Genomic DNA, 12256 nt, shown 5'->3' with positions numbered 1-12256 from the left:
AAGGCAATACGGTACCCCATATAACCAGTGAAACTTATTTAAATGGTACAAATTTGGGATACCATCCAATGGGGGTAATTAGTTTTGATGCAAAGGGGAATATACATCTTGGAGCCATTATTCTCCTTCTCTTTATACGGGGTACTGTATTGCCTTTTTTCCTTGACTGGTAATAGTTTCAATTGATATATGTATGTTGTGTCTTCACTTGATTTTGTACTGTGTAGTTTTTCTTTGTGAAATCACCAATGTGTTGTGTTTCATTTATTTTTTTGTTCACTTTTGTAATCTAATTCTTACACTGTGAAGTGGTGCCCATCTCCATCAGGAGTACTTCTAACAAACCTGTATAATAATTTTTCAATAAGGAATAATTAAATGATGTTGACCATCTTATCTGGGATTTTGGTCTGAGTCTGCTGAATAGTTGATAGCAAAATTAAATAGCCAGCTAGATTTCTTCACTTTTTTGTAGTTCTAGAAAGTTGGCATTTTCCTGCCTTTGACATGTGGTGCTTATAGCCTGTCCCCGTGTCATGTGACTGGGTATAGCTCAGTTAGTCTTTGTGTATTTCTCCTAGATAGCCACACACAATAGAGAGCTTAGGTGTGCCTAGATGGGCCAATCAATGGCAGGATGAGAGCACGGAGCTGGGCACAGTCCTATCTACACTTCAATAGGCTGTGCCCTGCCTCCACACAAAGGGCTGCATATCCCCTGTAGTTAGACTGGAGCCAGAATGGTGAAGGCAGGATTCCTGTGGACTTCAAAGAGAAACCTCTAGAAGTTTCTCCCACCTTCTAGCCTAAGAGCACCAGGTATAATTTTTTGATCCCAGGCACCACCTCTTCAGTAAACTTCTGGGCCTGTCCCTACATGAATGTGTTTTTTGCAAATGGTGTAGTAATAGCAGTATGTTTGGCTTCTGTGTTTTGAGTGTCAAAATCTTTTTGCATTAGTGCTTGATGTGTACTTTGTTGTCTTATGAGTAATTGGTTGGGTTTTTTCTTTCTAGTGGGGTATATCGTTGCTTTTTGCTGTGTCTCTGCAGAGTAGGTGCTGGTGAGTGTAGCTATCTTTGGTAAGAGTTATATTGTTTTTGAGTATATAGATCTTTGTGCTAAGGCAACACTTTGTTTACTTCTTACTTTGCACAGTGTTGGTTGTTGTTGACTTGTTTGTGCAGTCTCCTCTCTTAGGGCCAAATGTAGATAATTTATATTTACCGATTCATAAATACCGAATTTTACAGATTCGGTATTTATGAATCGGTAAATAGAATGTAGGTAAACATTCAGTAATTATTACCGAATCGGTAATATTCGGTATTACTGATTCGGTATTTACCGAATCTGTAATAATGCATCCCTTCCCATTCATTCCTATGGGCCTGGAGGCCCATAGGAATGAATGGGAAGCCATTCACTATTACCGATTCGGTAAATACCGAATCGGTAATAGGGGGAGCATATTCATGGGTGGCAGGGTGTCACATTGACACCCTGTTGCATCCCTGAATCGTGCATGTGTGCACATGTGGCGCACATACATGCCCTAAGGGCATGTATGACTGCCACATGGCACTTTTAAACAAGCATTTGCAATGCAATAGGTCTCGCATTTGCAAGAGTTTGAAGTATTGGCATTGTAAATGACAATGCCTTTTATTTATCGGTTTTAAAAACCTGCAAAAGGTGCGTTAACACACACTTTGTACTTAGTCGTTGGTTATGAGTAGGAAAGCTGGCAGTAACTACGACTCTTTTACTGCCAGCCTTGCTTCTCGTAAGCAAGGACTATAAGTACACAGTGCGTGTTTACGCACCGCTTGCAGGGTTTCAAAACACATAAATAAAAGGCATTGTCATTTACAAAGCCAATAGTTCAAACTCTTGTAAATGCGAGAACAATTGCATTGCAAATGCTTCTTTTCTGTGCTGGTAAATATTTTTTCCCATGGAGAAAGCACTTCTACAGCATTTGGTTACAATCTGTATATATAGGGGCTATCAGTGTTTGAATGGACAGGTTGAGCGGTATGCTTAATCCAACTTTAGGAGACAAGGTCTTTGGCATCAGGTGTAATTTTCTCTAATGTGTCCGGCGCTTCCATTATTATGAATGTTATGGAGCCTGGGAAGGGTTGTAATGTAGCCCGCATCCCCAATTTTGTGGCATTTCTGTTGAGGAATCAACTCGAAGCCACTTTATTGATTTAGGGTTCAGACAAGATGCAGGTCAGAGACAAAGATAAGGTTGGCGAACCAGAGCTTAAAGCAATCATTGACAAAGCCTATTGGTCTGCCTTTGTTAAGCCTACGGTAAAGACTAAGATGAGAAGCAGATTCTAGGTCGGTATGGGAGCAACAGGACATTTATTGATTTAGGAAGCGTCAAGAGTGTACAGCCAGAATAACTGCATGAACAAAAATAGCACCATTTAGGAAACACATTTTATGTTTCATGGCCACTAGGGCTTCCTTCAGGGAACCCCGAATTACCCAGCAAGCCCAGGTGCAGAGCAGCGACTATACTGTAGGAAGCCAACATTTATTTGGAGAATCAGCATATGTATTTTGTTCATGGCTAAATACCAGCCGTACAACGTTTGTTTTCAGTTTCTCTAATTCGGGCACGTCTTGAGACCTCCAGCGCATCGGTCCAATCCTCTGCTGAGGTATTCACCCTAAACTTCCTGTGTCCATCTAATGATTCAGCAGCCTATAGAAATCCCTCGGTGTTTTATATGTAATTATGAACTGCTCGAATGAGCATTTTGTTTCTCGTCAGCCCTTGTTTTAATTGGGATTATTTGTGCCTTTAATTTTTCATGAAGCAAAGTCTATTTTACACTATCTCCAGTGTTTTATTACCCGCTTGAGGCACATGTTATCTCATGTTCTCCAATCTCCCTTCTCTCTATTTAAGAAGTGCTAGGTTTTCTGGCAGGAGGTAATCTGCTGTGTCCGCATGCTTCTTGAAACATATGTTGGATCCAAATTTAGGGACACAATGCGGATTTCGACAATTGTATGATTAACAGCGATTGCTGAAGTCTTAGGACTGTTTCCCCCCTGCCCCCTTCTTTCCTACATTGTGCTTGGAAACCTTCCCACGCATAAGAGGAATGGTGGCGGATGACGTAGGAGTACAAGTTACTCATCGTGGTGGCTTTGTTGCTACTCTTGATTTGACTCCCTTCCTTGTAAACATCTTGCCTGTCATACATTCTCTCTAACCCATGGGCTTGATATTAGCCGAAGAAAGGAACTAAAGCTGAAAGAATGAATGACTTCTAAGGGTGAGTGGATACTTGAAGTGCGGCCGGAGACCACGTCTGATTTTGGACATTTAAAATTGTTCACTATGTTTTACGTGCTCCGATCCACTCATAAGTAGGATTGAAATGGAGAGGGTCACTAGGCTAAGAGTCCTGAGGTGACCACGGCGAATAACGCATACTACTTCCGCTCACAAAGGATGACCTGGAAAATGGCGATATGACTCGGTCAACGAATGCCTGTGTCTGTTTCTTCCTCTGACTCGGGGAGTGGAAGATTAAGTGTGGCCCACATTTGAAGAAAGGTGTGAAAGGAATGCTTCCCTTGGGAGTTATTTCGTATCTCGTTTCAACCAAAATCTCCCTTGATGTGGTATGTTGTGCAGGCCCCTCAGAGGCTGGGCCAGACCGGCTCGTCACTACAGTTAACAGACATCTGTGTGCTTTTTCTGCCGGAGCTTGAAAAGAGAAGGTTTTCTTTGTTCGCCGTGTCTGTAAGGCTTGTGAAATAGTTAAAACATATTGTCTCTCCGGAGGTAGCTCAAACTGTCAGTTGAAATTAGAATTTAGTTAGGCATGCTCATAAAATCACCCTTCAACATGAAGACAGGAGACTTGATCCTCCTTAAGAATTTTGTCAAGGCCCTGTTGCAGGCAAACCCAAAGTATATTAAAACAATGAGGTTATACATTTTGTTTAAAACCGTGTTAAGCCTGCCAGCTTTTTTTCCAAGATCCATCCATTCCTCTTTTTGAGCGAGAATGTGTACATTTGACATCGGAACAATTTCACATTTCCATGTTTAATAAACTGGGCCTTTCCGAGAACTATTAAGATTTTGCGTAATTGGAACCAAATTGCTATGGGGAGTTACAGCAGTTAAGTCTGAGGTGTTTTCTTCTGGATCAAGGATGTTGGTAAACTTGTTCCATTATGTCCTGGCTCAATCTGCTATAATAAACAAAAATATACTATATAAGTGAAATATTCCCAACAGTGTAATTGAGGTCTTCAAAGGTGCATTGGCCTCTGTAAATGTTTTTTTCACTAATGCTACAGTTGTTGGGCCCATGGCGTACAGTGTGGGCAGGTATTTTACTGAACATCCTGCCCTTCATTCCCACCCAGCCTCTTACCTGCTGCGTGCGAGGATTCACAGTGACTGCTATGCTACATATCCAAGTGGTAACTTAACTGTTAAATGTGTGTAACTCTATTTGGTGATGTATACCGGTAGCATTCCTTCCTGGGTAATTCTCGTTAGCCTACCGCATGCAAACTCATCGCCCAAGACACGGAGACAACGGGGCGAAAAGAAAACAATGTTAAATAATTAGTGGAACTGAACAATGGGGCGCTAACCCGTTCCTGTGTTTATTGTAACATACGCCATCCCAAGTGAGCCATTGACGCAGGGCTTATTACTGCGCCTCTGTGTTCTGCTGTTTCCTGTTCGTAACATATGGGAACCTAGCGCCGTCTAGTGGAAACTGTTTTAAAAACTCGTTCTTACGGGAAGCTGCCGAGGGGCACCTCCGCAGGCATCGTCGAGTTACTTACTGACATTTGTTTATTGTTCACTTTTACTGAGTGCAGCACGCCGCTGTGAAGCCACATACGGGCGCTTACGTTGTATCCGACTATAGGTGATTTGAGAGGTATTGAGCGTGGCGCCGACTTCTTGCTCCGAGAGCAGATAGCGGTGACTGGGAGAATGCAACCTCCGTGGTAGGAGGCACCGAGGATCATTTTTACCGGCAGGAAACGGGGCACAACACTATTGTTAGGCGTGTGGCCAGCCATAGCGAAGGAAAACCAGGTTCATCTGAAAGACAATAGTACAACAAGCATTGGCCGCGCGGCCGTGAAAGTAACGGCCACGCGGCCGTGAAAGCTAAAGTAATAGCGATCGCGATCAAAGCGAAAGTGATCGCGATCGCTAGGACGGGACGCGCTGTGGTGCGCGCGCAGCAGTGATTGGCGGCTGCGCGCATGCACGCTCGCGTGCACTCAAGCTTTAGGCCACAGGCAGCACTTTAAAAATCCCAACTACAAAATGTCTCTGAGCCAGCGCAAGCGCTGGGGCTCAGCGAGACCTAAAAAGCACCAAATTGCTTTTTAAAAGGTATTCGTTATTTACCATCAACTTGTAGTTGGTAGTACATAACGAATCCAGAAACCACAAATGCACTCACTTGAGTGCCCCCTACATAGGATTTCAGGATTCGGTAATTTACTGAACCAGTATTTTACAGATTTCTTAAAATTCCGATTCGGTAAATTACCGAATCCTGAAATCCAGCCACCTACATCTCAATTGCCTAAATACCGGTCGGTAATGGGATATTTACCGATTTTCGGCCGTTACCGCCCGGTATTTAGGTACCTACATATGGCCCTAAGTAAGGATAATGGCTAGCCGCAGGATTACTGCTCAGCAGGTTGTTGGTATGCTTTTTGAGTCTTCCTCTGACCATGGTTCAGAGACTGACTAATTCTGAGGTAGAGATGGGAGGGGATGATTCAGGCAGTGAGTTCTCTCCACATGGAATCATCGGATGCTGAAGCTTCTCTCAGTGCGGATGAAGCGCCTGTGTTAGAGGAGGACATTGATGTGCAGATAGTGCGGCAAGAGGCATCTGGGCTGCAGCCTGCGGCTGCAAGGCTTCCCGTTGGTGTAGTGCGGCAAGAGGCATCTGGGCTGCAGGCTGGGGCTGCAAGGCTTCCCGTTGAAAGTGCTGACCTCTTAGGCCCCTGGCATGGTGCAGCCAGCATTGCCAGACTTTACTGGTGTTCCAGGGTGTAGAGTAAACACTGAAAACCTTTTGCCAATACATTTTTTTCAGTTCTTTATGGACGATGTGTTTTTGGCAGAGATTGTTGAGCAGACGAATTTGTATGCCGAACAGTTTTTGAGGGACAACAGTGCCAGCCTTAAGCCCCATTCTAGAGCTACCCGGTGGACTCCCACAAATCTTGAAGAGATGAAGAAGTTCTTGGGATTAAATTTTTTGATGGGCTTGCTAAGGAAGCCTTCAATGTCTTCATATTGGTCTACTAGTCCCTTGATGGCAACGGCTATATTTCCGGCAGTCATGAGTCGTGATAGGTATTTGCTTCTGCTTCGGATGCTGCATTTTGTCGATAATGGTTTAGCGTTGCCACGAGATCACCTGGATTGTGACCGTCTTTTTAAGATTCGGCCTGCCCTTGATCACTTTGTTGATCGATTTTCTGAGATCTATGCTCCAGGAAAAGAAATAGCAGTGGATGAGTCTTTGGTGTTGTTCAAGGGCCGCTTGGTTTTTAGGCAATACATTCCTAGTAAGAAGACACGCTATGGAATTGAGCTGTATATGCTGTGTGACAGTAGGACTGGATATGTCTCTAATTTCAGGGTGTACACCGGTAAGGACTCCAGCATTAACCCCCCTGGTTGTCTGTCCACTTTTGGAGTGACTGAGAAATTTGTGTGGGAACTTGGTAGAGGATTATTTAACAAAGGCCACCACTTATATGTAGATAACTTCTACACTGGTGTGCGGTTGTTCAGGGAATTGGCCAAAGTGGGCACTGTTGCTTGTGGCACAATCAGCTCTAACCATAAAGGTTTCCCGAAAGAACTTGTTTGTCAAAAGCTTGTGCGGGGACAGTGCAGTGCGTTGCGTTGCCAGGAGCTTCTTGCTGTGAAGTTTTCAGACAGGAGAGATGTCTACATGCTGACTACCATCCATGATGAAAGTACTGCACCTGTGACTGTTTGGGGTCAGGTCGCTGAAGCGCGCAAACCTGTGTGCATTTTAGACTATAATAGGCACATGGGTGGTGTTGACAGAGTAGATCAGAGGTTGGAACCTTACACTGCTCTTCGTAAGGCTTACATTTGGTATAAGAAGTTGGCTATCCATCTTTTCCACTTAGCAACCTTTAATGCTTTTGTTGTGTTCAAGGATTCTTGTCCTGAGTCAAAGATGACTTTTGCTAAGTTTCAGGAGTCTGTAAGAGGCAGCCTTGTTCTAGTGGAAGAGGCAAGTGTTCCTAGAGTGGTGGAGAATGTAGGCACAAACGCCGAAAGAGTGGTCGCCCCTTTGGCTTTTCTAGCCCTCGGAACAGACGTGAGTCCCTTGCTCACTTTGCCACTGGATTCAAGCAAGCCTGGCTGAAGATGGCTGAAATGCCAGAAACTGGTCCTAGGAAGCTTGTTTCCGGTCCAGGGAAGACATGGCTTGGCAGTTCGGGCTGGACTGTTCCCATGAGGCACAAGGTCAGACTGATTTGCATATGGCCATGTCTGAACTGGGGTGGCAGAGTGGGCTAAAGAACGGTGATGGATTAAACCCAGATCATTTGACTAGGGGTGAGTGCTTGCAATGTTCAACACTCCGTCCATCATTACCTTTGGTTTTTGCTTTGTTCGCCATAAGTTGGCAGGGTATGCTCAGACGTGAGTCCCTTGCTCACTTTGCCACTGGATTCAAGCAAGCCTGGCTGAAGATGGCTGAAATGCCAGAAACTGGTCCTAGGAAGCTTGTTTCCGGTCCAGGGAAGACATGGCTTGGCAGTTCGGGCTGGACTGTTCCCATGAGGCACAGGGTCAGACTGATTTGCATATGGCCATGTCTGAACTGGGGTGGCAGAGTGGGCTAAAGAACGGTGATGGATCAAACCCAGGTCTGTTGACTGGGTGTGACTGTTTGATTGGTTCTGATGCTCCGTCCATCACCACCCCCTTTTGTACCGCTTTGTTCGCCATAAGTTGGCAGGGTATGCTCAGACGTGAGTCCCTTGCTCACTTTGCCACTGGATTCAAGCATGCCTGGCTGAAGACGGCTGAAATGCCAGAAACCGGTCCTAGGAAGCTTGTTTCCGGTCCAGGGAAGGCATGGCTTGGCAGATCGGGCTGGACTGTTCCCATGAGGCACAGGGTCAGACTGATTTGCATATGGCCATGTCTGAACTGGGGTGGCAGAGTGGGCTAAAGAACGGTGATGGATCAAACCCAGGTCTGTTGACTGGGTGCGAGTGTTTGATTGGTTCTGATGCTCCGTCCATCACCACCCCCTTTTGTACCGCTTTGTTCGCCATAAGTTGGCAGGGTATGCTCAGACGTGAGTCCCTTGCTCACTTTGCCACTGGATTCAAGCATGCCTGGCTGAGGACGGCTGAAATGCCAGAAACCGGTCCTAGGAAGCTTGTTTCCGGTCCAGGGAAGGCATGGCTTGGCAGATCGGGCTGGACTGTTCCCATGAGGCACAGGGTCAGACTGATTTGCATATGGCCATGTCTGAACTGGGGTGGCAGAGTGGGCTAAAGAACGGTGATGGATCAAACCCAGGTCTGTTGACTGGGTGCGAGTGTTTGATTGGTTCTGATGCTCCGTCCATCACCACCCCCTTTTGTACCGCTTTGTTCGCCATAAGTTGGCAGGGTATGCTCAGACGTGAGTCCCTTGCTCACTTTGCCACTGGATTCAAGCATGCCTGGCTGAAGACGGCTGAAATGCCAGAAACCGGTCCTAGGAAGCTTGTTTCCGGTCCAGGGAAGGCATGGCTTGGCAGATCAGGCTGGACTGTTCCCATGAGGCACAGGGTCAGACTGATTTGCATATGGCCATGTCTGAACTTGGTTGGCAGAGTGGGCTAAAGAACGGTGATGGATCAAACCCAGATCCTTGACTGGGTGCGAGTGTTTGATTGGTTCTGATGCTCCGTCCATCACCACCCCCTTTTGTACCAGATTGAAAGATCGGCACTTTCCTGAATACATTCCTCCCACAACCTCAAAAGACTTTCCCACTAGGAGATGTAGAGTCCGTTGGCGAAGAGGTGTGCGGAAGGAGACTCGTATGTACTGCCCAGACTGTCCCAACCCTGGACGGTGTGTGTCTGCTTGTTTTACATCATACCACACGCATAAGAATTTTTGGGAGCATCCACGAGTGGTAAAGTGAACTGCCTGGCCTGTACTGTTTAACATTTTTATTTGGTTTCAAGGTTGGCATTAGTGCAATGTATTTAGTTTCAGATTTCTGTTAGTAGATTTGTATCTATTTGCAATTTGTTTGTGTTTTCTTTTTTGTATAAAAAAATCCTAAATGTGATGGCAGTGTGTGTAGGCTGGCGCTTGGCTGGCGGTGTGCATGGACTGGCGCTTGACTGGCGGTGTGCATGGACTGGCGCTTGGCTGGCAGTGTGCGTGGACTGGCGCTTGGCTGGTGGTGTGCGTGGACTGGCGCTTGGCTGGCAGTGTGTGAGTAGTGACTTGCTGCTGGTCACTACACACACTGCTAGCTAAGCACCACTCCACGCAATCCATCAGCTTGTGTGGTTGCTGTGTCAGGAATGTGGGCGTGTGAAAGTGATGGGCCCTTGAATGGCGCGGTCTGCTGGTGTGAGTGTTGTAATGTGATGGGACCGCGGCTGGCAGTGTGAATGGTTTTGTATGTGTCACACGTATGAAAGGTGTATGAATGGCCTGTAAAGAGGTTGGTGCCTTGTCGTGGCTTTACAGCTCACGAGCTGTGAGTCAATGGTTCAGTTTCTCATCCTTTCAACTATTAACAGTGCATTTCATTTTTGTGAAATCACTTGCTAATACAATTGTACATACTAAAGAACAAGTTACTTACCTTCGGTAACAATGTATCTGTAAGAAACATTAGTTAGTTAGATTCCTCACCTTAGAATATCCCCAGGCGTCAGACTGGATCCGGAAGATTTTTCGTCAGCAATACCCCTTGCGCGTCGCTAGGCGTCGTCTGCGGCTCCGCGTCCGTCGTCGGCGTCGTGCGCCGGAATGACGTCGTCGGAGTACTTAGACGCCGCCCTCGCGCGCTGACGTCAGTTCTTGTACATAGCTTTCCGCGCCAGGAACGCAGAGCCATGCAAAGACCGACACTGGTGCCAAAAATAAAATCTAGGGGCCTGAAAAGGATAATCTTAACCCTAGATGTCAGTTCGCAGAACGGGGAGGATGGGTGGGTCGGTGAGGAATCTAACTAACTAATGTTTCTTACAGATACATCGTTACCGAAGGTAAGTAACTTGTTCATCTGAAAGAAACACGTTAGTTAGATTCCTCACCTTAGAATAGATACCCAAGCAATACCATCCCCGGTGGTGGGTCTGCGAACCAAGATCACACCAGAAAGTCCTGGAGGACAGAACGGCCAAAGAAGCCATCCCTCCGGACTTGGCTGTCAAGGCAATAATGCCTGGCAAACGTGTGTAGCGAAGCCCACGTTGCCGCCTGACAGATGTCCTGCAAAGGGACACCCCGTCCCAAAGCAGTGGTAGCCGCCGTGGCCAGAGTAGAATGGGCGCGCAGCCCAACAGGAGGGTCCTTTTTTGCCAAGGAGTAACAAATTTTGATGCACAAAACGACCCACCGAGAGATGGTCCGTTTGTGCACAGCTTTCCCCTTCTTAGCACCCACGTATCCAACGAAAATTTGGTCGTCCACCCGGAACTGCTTTGTGCGGTCCAGATAAAAGGAGAGCGCACGTTTTGGGTCCAGACGGTGGAGCCTCTCTTCCTCTTTGGAAGGATGCGGAGGCAGAAAGAGGGTGGGCAAGGTGACAGACTGCCCAAGATGAAATGGAGTCACCACTTTCAGAAGAAAGGAGGGACGAGGCCGAAGGACAACCTTGTCCGGATGAACAGAGAGAAAAGGAGGCTTTGAAGATAAAGCCTGGAGCTCACTCACCCGTCTAGCCGAGGTGATGGCTACCAGAAAAGCAGTCTTAAGCGTCAGCAGACGAAGAGGACAATTATGAAGAGGCTCAAAGGGAGCGCACATTAGAAATGTGAGAACAAGATTCAAGTCCCACTGAGGCATTACAAAAGGGACAGGAGGGAACGTGTGAGTAATGCCTTTTAGAAAGCGTGTAACTACAGGGGACTTGAAAAGAGAAGGCTGATCAGGAAGCCGCAAGAAGACAGAGATGGCAGCAAGATAACATTTCAGGGTGCCCAGGGCAGAGCCCTGCCGGGCCAAAGAAAGAAGAAACAGTAGGACCTCAGAAAGAGGGGCGGAAAGGGGATCCACAGCCTTTGCTGTGTACCATGCCACAAATTTGTTCCACCGGCAGGCGTATACCGTCTTTGTGGAGGGACGCCTGGCTGCCAGAATGATATCACAGACTTCAGGAGGCAAGTCAAATGGCATCAACTGCCGCCGCTCAATCTCCACGCATGGAGGTGGAGGCTGGACAGGTTCGGGTGGAGGACCGTCCCCTGCTGCTGCGACAGAAGATCCTCCCGAAGGGGCAGATGCATCGGAGGATCGGTCAACATACTGAGTAGCTCGGGATACCAGTACCTTCGTGCCCAATCCGGAGACACCAAGATGACTTGGGCCCGGTCGTGCCTGATCTTCTTCAGCACTCTGGGCAGAAGTGGTATAGGCGGAAAGGCGTACAACAGACCGCAACTCCACTTGTGACGAAAAGAGTCGCCGAGCGAGTGCCGCCTTGGAAATTCCAACGCGCAGAACTGCTGACATTGCGCGTTCTCTTCGGTGGCGAATAGATCTAACTAAGGCTCTCCCCACTGCTGAAAGAGACCTTGCACCACTTCGGAGTTCAGACGCCATTCGTGATCCATCATGCACCGGCGGCTGAGTTCGTCAGCTCTGGCGTTCAGAGAGCCCGCCAGATGTTGAACCACTAGGGTGACGCCCTGGTGTTCCAGCCACGTCCAGAGGCGCAGAGCCTCCTGACAAAGGGTCCACGACCCCACCCCGCCCTGTTTGTTGCAATACCACATGGCGGTGGTGTTGTCCGTGAACACCTGCACGACACTTCCCCTGACAGACTTTCAGTGCAAGTCGGATCGCTCTCAACTCCAACAGGTTGATGTGGAGACGAGACTCCGCCGGAGACCAGAGGCCTCTGATCTCCGCCTCTCCCATATGGCCACCCCATCCCAGGAGGGACGCATCCGTCACTATGGCATGCTCCGGTTGGGGAAGGGAG

General features: G+C 47.3%; 1 protein-coding gene across 1 annotated transcript in view; it reads right to left on the bottom strand.

Moving 5' to 3' along the window:
- The window catches only part of LOC146812933 (C-type lectin domain family 2 member B-like), a 230315-nt gene that overhangs the window by 23003 nt on the left and 195056 nt on the right, over positions 1 to 12256 (bottom strand). The window lies entirely within an intron of this gene.

This window comes from Triturus cristatus, chromosome 7 (assembly GCF_964204655.1).
Source record: "Triturus cristatus chromosome 7, aTriCri1.1, whole genome shotgun sequence".
NCBI classification, from domain to species: Eukaryota; Metazoa; Chordata; class Amphibia; order Caudata; family Salamandridae; genus Triturus; species Triturus cristatus.
Note: the sequence above shows the minus strand (reverse complement) of the source record. Positions and strands in the feature narration are given on the sequence as shown.